Below are 13891 nucleotides of genomic sequence, written 5' to 3' on the forward strand. Positions count from 1 at the left end.
ACGTGCCCCGACCAGGAATAGAGCCGTGACCTCCTGGTTCATAGGTCCACGCTCAACCACTGAACCACGCCAGCCAAGCATGAGCTGTGTTTAAATCCCAGCTCTGCCTCTTGCTTTCCAGGTGGCCTTGGACTAGTTCCTTAGAGCCTCAGTTTCCTCATCTGCAAAATGGGGACAACAATGATAGCAATCGCATGGGGTTGTCCTGAAGCCTTCGGAATACTTGGCACGTGAAGTGTTTGGCACCAAGCCCAACACAAAGTAAAAGCTCAAGGAGGGAGGGGAAGGAAGGGGGAAAGGTTTTCCTATATGATCTGCTCCTGGCCTGAGTGACCAAACCCTGGCCACCTCTTTCTGAGTATAACTCCTGCAAGTCCCCTCCAAGACACACTTCAGGGCCTGTCTCACACACACAAACACACACACACACACACACACACACACACACACACACACACGCACAGTTTCTAGGAACGAACTGTTCCTACAAGCAGTAACCCAACCAACTCACTGTTCAGCCGGATATTTGTCCTTTACATTTTCCCATGGTTGTCTTCTTCTCACCTTTCAGGTCTCAGCTCAAATGTGTCCACCCCAGAGAGCCCTTCCCCAGCCATCCAGCCTAAAGCTACGTGTCTTACACCAGCCAGTCACATACTAGGCAGGGACTGGAAAATATGGCCCTTGGGCCAAATGAGCTACCACTATTGTTTTGTTGTTGTTAATCCTCACCCCAGGATATTTTTTCCATTTATTTTTAGAGAGAGTTGAAGGAAGGGAGGTAGGGGGAGAGAGAGAGAAAAACAAACACCGACGTAAGAGACACACATTGATCAGTTGCCTCCCGCACACACCCCATGGGGCAGGGATCCAACCTGCAACCCTGCTACTTGCCCTTAACCAGGAATTAAACCAGCGACCCTTCAGTGCAAGGGCGGATGCTCTAACCACTGAGCAACATCAGCCAGGGCAAGCTGCCACTATTTTTGTAAATAAAGTTTTATTGGAACACAGTCACACCCATATATATTCTCCAAGGCTGCCTTTGAGCTACAACAACAGACCAGAGTAGCCAGGAGAGAAACCAGCTGGCCTGCAAAGCAGAAAATATTTACTTTCTGGCCCTTTACAGAAAAGTTAGCAGACTCCTGCTCTATCACCCCAGTCTGTTTCTTCTAGCTGTCGTTATTGTGTGAGGTTATTTTGTTCCTTTATATATTTGTTTACTGTCTGTCTTCTACACTAAAAGGAATACAAAAATGAGATCGGCTTTGTTCCCTGCTGAATCCCCAGTGCAAATATTTTCATTGTGAAGTGAATGCATACAGTAGGTTTGAGGTGTGGATTTCTGGCCATGTCCTTCTAGAATGTGGAAGGAGGAAGTGACTTTAAAAACATTGTGTTTATAAGAAAGGGGTGCAGGCACGGTGTGTAGTGCACACTCCCATTGAAGGCAGTGAGCGAGTCAGATCTCTGAGCTGAGAGGAGAACCCTGGGGCCTAACAAGATAGAGCTACCACAAAGCTCGCCTCTCTGCAAAAGAGATGGGAAACGCAGGACAATGAAATCATTGCACAATCCTGAACTGGATCCCAACTTGGAAATGAATGTCATAAAGGACAGTATTGAGGCAATTGGTGAAACTGGAACGTGGGCTAGAGATTAGACAACAGTATTGTCACAATTTTAACTTTGTGGTTGTGATGACCACATTATGGTTACATAGGAAACCGTCCTTGACCGTGGGGGAAGCACGCTGAGTATTTAGGAATGAAGGGGCCACTGTGTCTGCCACTTACATGGTTGGAACAGAGACAAAGATATATGTAGAGAAAACGACAAAGGTCAAGTGAATGTGGCAGAATGTGAACAATGGGTGGGTGAATCCAGGTAAAGATGGTTATGTTGCAACTTTCCTGCGGGTTTGAATTTTTCCCTCCAAAATAAAAAGGTGAAAAGGAAAAAGGAAGGGAGCAAATAAATAAAGCAGCCATTTCTAGGCTACATTCCCATTTCTTCTTCTTCCTTTGGTAGCGAGTTCCTTGCTCCTCTTTGGGAACTGTGAAGCCAGAACGAGCCTCTGAGTGGAGACATAATGCAGAAGTTAGAGTGTTTCAGATGAGTATTGCACTTGACAGTGAATTTGTTGAGTACCCACTATGTGTCAGAATGCCAAGCAGCTTCTGCATCCACTCCCCATGGGTTTGGCCGAACTTTTCCCCAGTGCATCCGTGGAGGTAAGCCTTGGTTTGGGTATCTTTGTTGGCAAACCTTATCTGACGTTCCTGAATCCATGGGTGATCTGCAGGTCATTCATTTGTGAGCTCAAATTCCACAAAATAAGCAGCTCTTTTAGGGCACTTTCATACTGGGAAGAGCACAAGCTAGAACACAAATTCCTTTATTGTTATGCATGCTAAATTTGAGAAGAGTTGCTTTTTCATGTCTTCACCCTCCCTAAAGGAAGGTTAGTTGCTGAATTCATGAATGTGCCCCTCCCTCAACGCCGTGCCTAACACAGTAAAGGTGTTTTGAGTAAATGGATGGACCATCTCAGGAAATAACAATAGCTACATTATTGGGAAAATTACCAGGTCCAGACATTTTTTAAATTGTTTTATTGCTTAAAGTATTACAAAGAGTATTACATATGTCTCCTTTTTTTCCTGCCCTTAACAATCCAGACATTTTTTCTAATGTCATGCCAAGCTGCATTGGAGTCTGAGGCAAAAGGAAAAAATCAGGAATGCAGATCCTGTCTTTATTTAAAATGATATTTTCCTTATTGTGGATTTTTCATTAATTTTGATTTTTAAAAAACATTGCATTGAAATATGATTTATTTTGATTACTGCTGGGTTTTTTTGTGCCCCCTTACATTTTGTACCTGAGGCAAGTGCCTCCCTCACCTTAGTCCTAGCCCCGATTATTTATTTCCAACATGCAATCCACACCATGGCGTTAACGCCTCATCACAATGCTCTGAGAAGATACTACAATCATCACCATTTTACAGTTGAGGGAACTGAAGCACAGAGAGGTTCAACTGCGCCCCAAGTCCCACAGCAAAGAGAAGGAAAATCTGGACTTGAACCCAAGTTTGTGTGTTTTTCGGCTCAGAGCCTACTCAGTAAAGTGAAACAATGAACTAAGTTATGCGTTGGGTTTTGAGTCGAGGAATCAGAAGGTCTCGGCTTGAGTCCCACCTCTGCACCAGGCTCCTCTGAGCCCTACATTCACACAGACCTCAGTTTCTCCATCTGAAACTAGACTTAAATATTCTGCACCTGCCCTATTCCTCCCCTCCCCCCGCCCCCAACACAATTTACCAGCTTTATCTCTCCTGATCGAGCAATAGCACACGCTGGAGAAGCAAGCACTGACCGAGCCAGAGCTGCTAAACTGGTGGGGAGCTCAGAGACCCAGGAGGGGGTTGGGCCGAGTGGGGAGATCCTGGGGACTACAGTGAGTGGCCCCTCCCCCTCCAGAAAACCCCAACCTAGATTTTGGGCAGATGCCAGTCTTTTATTCTGAAGCTGAGGCCACAGCCTATGAGGTAATCTTTGGAGCTGCATTCGAGGCGGAGTCCCATTGGCCGGCTGGCCAAGCCCCGCCCTGGGTTCCCGGTGCCCCGCCTTCCCCAAAGCCCATAAAAGCGCAGTCCCCGCCTCGGCAGCCACTGGACACCTGCATCTGCCCACAAGACTGGAAGCAGGTGAGACGCACAAGGGAAGGACTTCAAGCTGCGTGGAAGGAGGGGTGGCTTGGGGGACCCGGTACCTCGGGGATGGGGCTGGTTTGCAGGTCAGCGCATGGACATCTGCCCAGAAAGCGACAAAGACGGCGAAGTTTGACGGTCTGGAAAGCAGAGACCAGCGGGGCTGACTACCTGGGAGGTAAGTCCTGGGGACGTGCCACGAGGTAAGGAGCCGGGATGAGTCCTAGTTGCGACCCCTCCTAGCGCCCCCCTTGCCATTCGGAAGCGCTCGGGGAAGAGGAGCGGAGAGGAAAGACATTTTTGGAAGGCGGCTTCCCCAAAGTCAGAGGAACGGAGAAGGCGGGGGAGTGGGTTGAGCCGGGAAGAGAGGAAAGTTAAGTTTTCTTCAGCCCCGAGGCTGAAGACAGCTCTGTGAGGACCACGGGAGAAAATTGCTATTTATTTCAGCACGGAGACTCCGGACAGCGCCTCTCGGGGTCCAGGGAGGGAACCGCGACCTGCTTCAGCACACGCGTCTGGACAGCTCCCAGCAGGTCCCGGCCGGCTTCATTGCAGCCGCAGGGCAGGGACAGCTCCCCAGGTGACCGAGAGCCCTGCAGCTTGATGGGGGAACAGAGGATGGTCTGGGGTGTCTGACGCTTCTGGAGACTTGCCCCCCTCATTTAATAGATTTTTTCAATGCATTGTTTTCCAGATGAGATGACACGGCACACAGAAGTCTGTAATGCCCAACAGGTACGATGATCAAGCTGTAGGGCTGTGGGGGAATGGGTGCCTGCCAACATGACATTATTGTGCTCTCTCTAGACTTCTTTGAGAAACATTGGGTCAGTCATTTTACATACATTATGTCATGCCATCTTCAACTTCAGGACATGGGAGTTATTACATCCAGGTGACCGTTGAGGACACTGAGACCCGGAGAGGGACAGGTCAAGGGGTCTCAGGCCCAGGGTGAATCTGCAAGTCAACCCCACATCCTGCCAACTCCAAATTCCATGCTTCATGGGTGGGAGTTGGGCCCTTGGAGATCAGCTCCTTCCTCTCTCCAGGAGGACCAGGAATGGAAGACGGGAGGCGGTGGAGAAGCAAGAGGCCCATATGCTACAACTTGGCTCAGGTGAAGGAAAAGAGCTGGGTTGGGAGGTCGCAGACACAGGGCAGAGGGTGGCCAAGAAGACTGGAGCAGTTGTGGTCTAGTGCTGTGTGGAAGACTAGTGATTTTGTTGTTCTGGTGTACTATGACAACAAGTCACAGCTTCCTCATAGCGCGGACTCCCATCAGCCTCCGCCTGACATGGACAAGTAACTGTGGGGCGGGGGAGCCCAGGAAGGAATCACTTCCACCCAGGGGATCGAGCTGGCTAATCCCATGGGACAAGAGCAAGGGAGGGAGTAAAATAGGGGCATGCACCCCATAATCACATAGCAATGTGCCATGCATGGTGTTGGCCATGTCACTCATATGCCCCCCACAGGCCTGAAAATACAAAATATCTGACTGAACCCAGGGCCTTGGGAATCAACGAGGGGATGGTGTTTGAAGTTCTTTCTAGACCAGGATTCTACTAAGATTTGTCAATAAAAATTCCAGGAATCATTTATTTTTCTCCCACACCTCACCATCAGTCTCATGGACCAACTACAGGACAGGTGTAAACTTGTGCCCGGTAGGTGAGTTGTGGCATCAGCGAGAGGTCACCCCCAGTTCTCTGCGACATCCTAATCAAGTCGAGGACACCACATTGAAGTCATTCCAGCCTCAGAGCCTTGGTCTTTGCTGCTCCCTCATCTTGGAATGCTCTGCCTCCCAGAGCACCCTACGGGCTCCCTCTCCCTTCTTATTCCAGCCTCATTTCACTAAGGGAAACTTTCCTTGTTGCCCCACCACCCACACATCAAGTCTGTGTTATACACTCTCATAGACCTGGGATGTCTTCTCTCCAGCACTTACTCCGATTATTGTTAACTGTTCACAGGACTGTATCACCCCCATTACACTGTGAGCTCCATGAGGGCAGAGACTGCGTTTGTGTTTTTCACTGCCGTGGCCCCAGCACCTAACCAGGGCCTGGCACACAGCAGGCGCTCAATAAACATTGGTTGAATCAATAAAGGCATCAGAATAAATCAGTATATTAATCAATGAACTAATGGTTTCAGCACACACATGAAGATCCTGCTTCTCTTTGGTTTCCCCCACAGAGATACCGGAGGGTGGTGGGTGCTGCGGGTGTTTATTGGGGAGTATAATTAAATTTGTGGACACTCAAGGGCCAGCCAGCCAGCTAATAGCCCCAGGAGAGAGCCAAGCTCATTTAATTAGCAGTTATGAGGCATTGATTCCTCATTAGCTCTGGCAACCCCCGTCTCCCTTCTCAGCCCCAGACAAATGAAATCTTTCTCTCTCCAGGAGTACTGCCTCAGTGAGTTCATTAACAAGCAGAGAAAATATGATTGCAAGACACCTACATGCCAGAGGCACTTTGAGGATGGGGTGGGGAGAGGGGTTCCATGTCTGGGTCAAGGCTAATTGTGAGAGTTTTGTGTTGTATATAGATCTCCCTTTGGGAATCGAGGAGCTTTTAGATTTTTTAAAAAGGCACCCGGATACTGCCTTTTAGGGACCCCTAGGAAAGAGGAGATTCTGCCCTGGGATTTCTACAAATGTCTCCCCCTGGGTCCCTCACAGCCACTCCACATTAACCATTTCACACTGAACACCCAGTCCACCCAGCCCCCACCTCCCCTCCCTCTGTGTCCCCATCAGTGTGGCAGCCTCTCCACATCCCAGGGTCCCTCCTCCCCTCATCCATTTCCCTAACCCGGTATTTGCCAAGGCAAGTCATTCTGGGCAAATCCAGCCTCTTCCCCAGCCCTCTGCCGCCATCACTGCCTGGTTGTCCCTCCCCTCCCCCAAACACACACAACCGTCCATTTATTCTCCACATACAGTGAGGGGTTGTTCTAGAACACAAATCTGACCAAGTCCCACCTTTGCCTTTAACCCTTCCAAGACTCCCATTGACTGATGGATGAAATTCAAATTTCAAAACACAGCCTGGCTCATCCTGCTGAGAGCATCGCCTGTCATTTCCCCACCAGCTGCCCTTATCAACCGGCCCAGCCAGGAGCATCTTGGATTCCTCTAGGAAGCGCCCAGAGAATGCAGATTCCTAGGACCCTGCCAACTTCAATAAGCCAGAGGTGGGGCGGGCCCCAGCATCTGCATTTTGATGAGCTTCCCCACTGATTCTGCTTTGTTGTTGTTAATTCTCACCTGAGGATATTTTTTTCCATTGCTCTTCAGAGAGAGTGGAAGTTAGGGAAGGAAGGAAAGAGAGAGAAACAAAGACAGAGAGAGAGAGAGAGAGAGAGATGTGAGACATACATATTGACTCCCGTATGCACCCCCACTGGAGGCGGGGAGTGAACCTGCAACCCAGGTATGTACCCTTGACCAGGAATCAAACCCGAAATCCTCTGGTGTGCAGGCCGACACTCTAACCACTGACCCACACCGGCCATGGCCCCACTGATTCTTATTTAGGGGAATCCTTCCTTTGATTTAAAAAACAAAATGGCCCAGCTGGTGTTGCTCAGTGGTTGAGCATCGACCTATGAATCGGGAGGTCATGGTTCGACTCCTGGTCAGGGCACATGCTCCGGTTGCGAGCTTGGTCCCCAGTGTGGGGCATGCAGGAGGCAGCCAATCAATGGTTCTCTCTCATCATTGATGTTTCTATCTCTCCGTCCCTCTCCCTTACTCTCTGAAATCAATCTTATATAATAAAAGCCTAATATACAAATTGTTTGACCGGGAGTTTGACCACTCGCTATGACGTGAGTTGACCACCAGAGGCAGCACAGAACACGGTGGGCATCTGCGATGCGGCGCTGGCAGCAGGTGGTAGTGGAGATGCTGCTGGCCCTGATGGGCCCCAACAAGAGCTGGACAGCAGTGCGATGGTGGAGCAGGTGAGGGGGTGGCGCCAGGCCACAGCTGGGTGCCAGGTGGGGGCTGCGGGGCTGTGAGCCTGGGGGCGCGAGCTGGGGCCCAATCCCCGCAGGCCACCCTGAGGGCCGCCACCTGTGCATGAATTCGTGCACCAGGCCTCTAGTAAAAAAATAAAAATAAAGGTATGTAAAACCCACCTACCCTTCATTTTTCCCAAAGACCTCTGGGAGGGGGCACCTCATTTAATCTCACCAGTTTCAGCCTTCTCCCGTCCATGCCCAGATCAGTGTGAGCACGTGATAAGTATTCAGTTGAGATAAATGCTGGGTCTGAGCCCCTTTGTCAGACACAAATATGAAGGCCACACACACCTATAAAGATGAGCCAGCATTTGCAATGGAGCTGAGGGCATCTGAACTGAAGGGACAACCCACTCAACTTTCTTATCACATCTGGTCACTATCCAAGGATCTTCATTTGGGATTTCATGAAAGTGGAGTCTCAGACAAGACGGTGATTCCAGGAGCAAAGGTACCAGAGAGTGAGGCAAAGAAGCAGGGATTGCCAATGTATGGGGATATGGTCCAATTACTCTAACAGACTCAAAGTAACAGTGGCTTCAGCAAAAGGGACGTTTATTTTCTTCCCATTGACTCAGCAATTCTATGGCTAGACTTACACAGATGAGAAATGAATACCTACTTCCACAGAATGAAGGAAGGAAAGGAGAGAGGGAGGGGCCCATTTCAGAGGCCGATAGGTCCTCTTGAGCAGTTGATTAAGTCCACACCTGGACTACTTCCCTTATCAGCTCTCATACTCAAGGGCCACTAGACACCTCCTTTAATTGTCCAAGAGCTAGGAACCAGGCAACTAGGGGCAGCCCTACTGTCATGGAGTTCAGAAAATTATTCAAATGAACCAGTTTCAGGAAGCCGGGGAAAACCTGGCTCACCCCACCGGCTTCTCCAGTTACTGTCACCCTGTCCCTGCTGTAAGCCTGTGTCCCCTTTTTTGGAGCTCCAAGTAACACAGGGTTCTGCCTTTCTTCTATCTGAGTGTCACTGTGTTGTGTCCCTCCATCAAAACAATATTTAAACCTTGCAAATACACAGAGCATAAAATTTGCATGTAACCTTTTTAAAGTGACAATTTCGTGACATTTCATACTTCACATAGTCCTACAACCATCACCACGAGGTGATTAATTCCAGAACATTCCATCGCCCCCCAGAAAACACAGATCCTGTTAAGCAGTCACTCCCCACGGCCCTCTTCCTGCAGCCCCTGGCAACATGAATGTGTTTTCTGTCTCTGTGGGTTTGCCTGTTCTGGGCATTTCATATCAATGAAACCACACTATGTGGCCTTTGGTGACTGGTTTCTTTCATGGAGCAGCATGTTTTCAAGGTTCGTCCATGCCATAGCGTGTGTCCATGGTTCATTCCTTCTGTATAGCTGAATCATAGTACATCAGATGGCTATATTAGGGTTTTAAAAAACCCAGATACTATTTTAACAGCTGTAGATATAGTAGCTCCTATGAGGTAGGTACCACGATCATTCCCCATTTTATAGGAGAGGAAACCAAGGCTCAGAGAGCTGAAGCAAGTTGCTCAAGGTTGCACAGCTCGTGGGTAGCAGAGCCAGGACTTGACTGCTGGCAGGTTGCATACAGTGTCTGCATTTCAACCACTATCCTACACCCCTCTCCTAGTTTGATACACACAGACAATGTGGCAATTGCGACATGTCCTTCAGTCGTTTCCACAGGGGAGGAGGCCAAGATGCGGACAGGAGAGGAGACTTGTGGTCACATAGCGAGTCATCCCCAGCCAGGGCTGGAGCGGGGTGGCGAGGGCAGAACTCAGATGCTGCATTGTCCAGGGAGGGTGGGGGTCTGCCAGAGAGGGTGCTGATTATATCCTGCACCTTAATGGGTCCTTCAAAAGAGAGTGGCTTGGGTTTCCATGACAACAGGCAGGCAGCATCACAAGGAGATAGCTGAGTTTCCTCCCCCAACCCATATCTGCCTCAGGAATCTGTGCTCTCCGTGCCTGCCTTTCTGGATCCAGAGAGCAGCTATGTGGGTGGTCAGAGCTCACACCTGCTGGTGCACTCAGAGACCCTCTCCTGAGCCCGGCCTCAGCCAAGCGACAGAGGGATGGACAGAAACAGAACACACGGGGCACGTGTGCAAAGTGAGGCAGAAGGGATTAGGCAGAGCGGGGAGTTGCCCCGAGTTCTCCCGGTAACATCATGAATCAGCAAGGGGATGAAGAAACCTCTGAGATGGAAACTGTTAACAGGACAGGACAGGACAGGGCAAGGCTCTTTCACTGACAGTGATCAGTCAAGTTACAGAACGTGCTCCTCAGGGCAGAGGAGGGAGATTTGACAGAGAGCAGGGGAGGCAATAATTGGAGAGAAAAATCATCCTCATTTGATCCCACCTGGCCCAGACTCAGTGATTAAACCAGTCTGGGTCAGGAGAAGGAACGCATGAAAGGGTTGTGAATATCACTGACTCCATGGGGGCAGCTATAAAGGACACGATTGGAACAATGAAAAGTCTTGGAATCTGGATGGTGGATTAGATGATTGGGCTTATCAGTGTGACATTTCCAATTTTGATCATTAAACTGTGGGTCTGTGAGAGAATGTCCTTGTTCTTCGGAAATCTCACTGAAGTACTGTATTTAAGAGTAAAGGTTGTAAAGACTCCAAATTACTTCCCCAAATTATTCAGAAAATATTATATATACTACATTGTGTATGTATATATATATGCATTACATTTTATTTTATGTATCTTATACATATAGGTAATATTTATAATATATTATATTCTGTTATAAATTATACTAGAGGCCCGGTGCACGAATTCGTGCACGGGTGGGGTCCGGCTGGCCAGGACCAGCAGGGAGGAGGGGACACGGGAGGTTGGCTGCTGGCCCTGCCCCTGATCAGGGTTGGGGGGAGCCAATTGGGCCAGTTGGCTGCCACAGTAAACGTCATAGCAACCAGTCATCCTGGTCAGTCCATTGTTCCGGTTGCTTGGCTTTTATATATATAGATTATAGATATATCATTATCCTATGTAATAAAAGGCTAATATGCAAATTGTCCCCTTGACCTGGAGTTCAACCGGAGTTCGACCAGGGGGAGGGGCCAGCTGGCCAACTGCCCACGGCCCCTCCCCACCAGCCGGCTCCAATCAGTCCTCCCCCACATCCCCTCCCCTCCGCTGGCCCAGCCCGATCGGCCCCCATAGGGGTGGGCCAGCCGGATACCACTCATGCACAAATTTGTGCACCAGGCCTCTAGTCTCTATATCTACACTAATAAAAGAGAAACATGCAAATTGGTGTCACTCTGCTATGCCCACCCACCAATCAGTATGAATATGCAAATCAACCCAACAAAGATGGTGGTTAATTTGCATATGCAGGCATGGAGCGAAGACTGAAGACGACTGAAGACTGAAGAGGCTTGGCTTCTCTGCTGCGGTCAGAGTGAAGGCCTGGGTCCCGGGTGCCGGAGGAAAACCGGTGCCGGCAGCCAGGGGAAGGAAGGCCTATTGCACGAATCTCTTCATGCAACGGGCCTCTAGTATATATATATAAAAGGCTAATATGCAAAGTGTCCCCTCAGGAGTTCGACTGGGAGACTGGGAGTTAGATCGCTCCCTATGATGTGCGCTGACCACCAGGGGGCAGCATGGAACATGGCTGGTGACCAGCAGCAGAGGCAGGGCGCTGAGGGAATGAGGGAAGGAGGAGGCAGAGAGGTGGGGAGGTGGGGAGGCAGGGAACCTGGGAATCTGATTGGCCCTGATCGCTGGCCAGGTCTAGGGACCCTACCCATGCACGAATGTCGTGTACCGGGCCTCTCGTATAATATAAACATGTATCATATATACTTATATATCACATTTATATACATATATAATATATAATAAATATATAGATTGGGGGGTGACTGCTCATGGGGAAGAGGTTTCTTTTTGGGGTAACAAAAATACAGCAGTGGGCAAAAGTCAGTTTACAGTTCATATGGAAAATAATACAATAAATAATAATACAAAAATAAACTGTTTTGCATAATCACAACTATAAATCTACTTTACCCACCCCTGAATTTTGGAACTAGATAGAGGTGATGGTTGTACAACATTGTGAATGTCCTAAATGTGCTGAGTTGCACATGTTAACAGGAATAATCTTATTTCAATTTTTAAAATTACATACTCAAAGAAAAGCTTCTCTCTCGCTTGTTGTCACAGGGAACTATGCACTCCTGCTACTCAACAACATTTCTATTAGAAATGAGTTAAGGTCACCTTTAAGGCCCTCAATGAGAAAAAAAAAACACATATCATTGAACGTCACCAGTATCAGTCATCTCTGCTTGAGAAGTGGTGACTAAAATGCCCCCACAGCCCGGCCGGTGTGGCTCAGTGGTTGAGTGTCGACCTATGAACCAGGAGGTCATGGTTCAATTCCCAGTCAGGGCACATGCCCAGGTTGCGGGCTTGATCCCCAGTGTGGGTGTGCAGGAGGCAGCGATCAATGATTCTCTCTCATCAACATGTTCCTATCTCTCTCTCTCCCTCTCCCTTCCTCTCTGATATCAATAAAAACATAAAAAATAAATTAGAAATAAATGAATAAAATGCCCCCACATAATTTTCCCATGGTAGACTCCTCTCTCTTTCCCCAAACTTCATGTGTGTGTGCGTATCTTCACAAGTCAGACTTCTGCTATAAAAAAAAAAGGACACTTCACCATAGACGGCTAAGAAAGTAGTGTGGACAATGTCTGTTTTTTATTCAGCAATGTCTTATCTTGTAGAAGAAATCAAGAGGACTTGATGAAATGTCCCTTTGATAGATGTGTTTAGCTCTGAATGCTTTATCCAGTATGTTATAAAAAGAACCTATTGCATAATTGAATTTAGGCACTTTTAAAGAGAAGGGACTGTCCCCTCATTGCTGTCGAAGAATTCCCCTAAAAGGCTGTCTTGTAGGCATGGAGTGAGTGATTCAATGAGGTACTGAATGCATCATGTCTATGTTGGGGTGTATCCCTGGGTCTTTGCTCTGTGTGTGGTCTTTTTTTGTTTGTCTGTTGTGGGTTTTTATTTTTTGCCAATCCTCATGGAAGGATAGAGAGAGAGAAAGGGAGGAGAGAGAGAGAAACATTGATATGAGAGAGACACATCGACTGGCTGCCTCTCACATGCACCCTGAGTGGTCCAGGGATCAAACCTGCAATCCAGGTACGTGCCCTTGACCAGGAATTGACCCCACAACCCTTTGGTGCACATGCTGATGCTCTAACCACTGAGAAACACCAGCTAGGGCCCATGTATGGTTTTAAAACATCTCCAAACCTACTGACATCTCTCCCACATCTAAGTCCCTTCCCTTGAGAGAGTGGCGTCTGATTCTCTCCCCTTGAAGTGGGTCAGACTTAGCGAGCTTCTTCCAGAAAACGGCCTGGGGTGGAAGTGCCCCTGGATGGCTTTCAAGGCTGGGTGACACCCCTAAAGGCTCTGTCTGCAAATGTGGTCGCATTGGGAGTTAGGGCTTCAACCTATGAATTTGGGGAGGACACACGCAGTTCAGTCCACAGCAGGTGATTAAGCCAAACAGATAACTAGAATGATAGGAAACACTGCTTCTTCCAACAAGTTTACCTGAAACATTCCCTATCCGTGAAACACCTCCCGGCCCCTTCCTTCCCTCCCCGGCCAGGTATAACCTATTCCTCCTCTGGGCTCCCACATCCCCGACCACACACCCTGACTTAGCCCACCTCCCGTGGTCAGATTCTGGGTTCCTGAGGACACTTGTCTGCCTGCTCACTGAGACACCCCCAGCTTGGAGCAAGGAACCCAAAGCACAGTAGGTGCTTAGGATATCAATAAACGTGGCTGAATTCGTTATATAAAGACATGTCACAATACCTCAGGCTGAGGGGAGCAGCATAGATCTAGCCAGTCCCTCCCTTCAAGAACACAGTGAGACTGTTTCTTAGAAACTAAACCAAGGCATATTTTCCCATGGAGCAGGCAGCCCCCAGAGAGGAAACGGGCATAGTAAACAAACTCTCAGGGAACTGTGAGTTGGTTAGGAAGTACAGACGGTGACATTAAAGCCACAAGCTACAGTGAGCCCGGTTCCCGTTACTACTGCTGCATCACTAACCAC

The sequence above is a fragment of the Myotis lucifugus genome, unplaced genomic scaffold, assembly GCF_000147115.1.
Source record: "Myotis lucifugus unplaced genomic scaffold, Myoluc2.0 scaffold_612, whole genome shotgun sequence".
NCBI lineage: Eukaryota > Metazoa > Chordata > Mammalia > Chiroptera > Vespertilionidae > Myotis > Myotis lucifugus.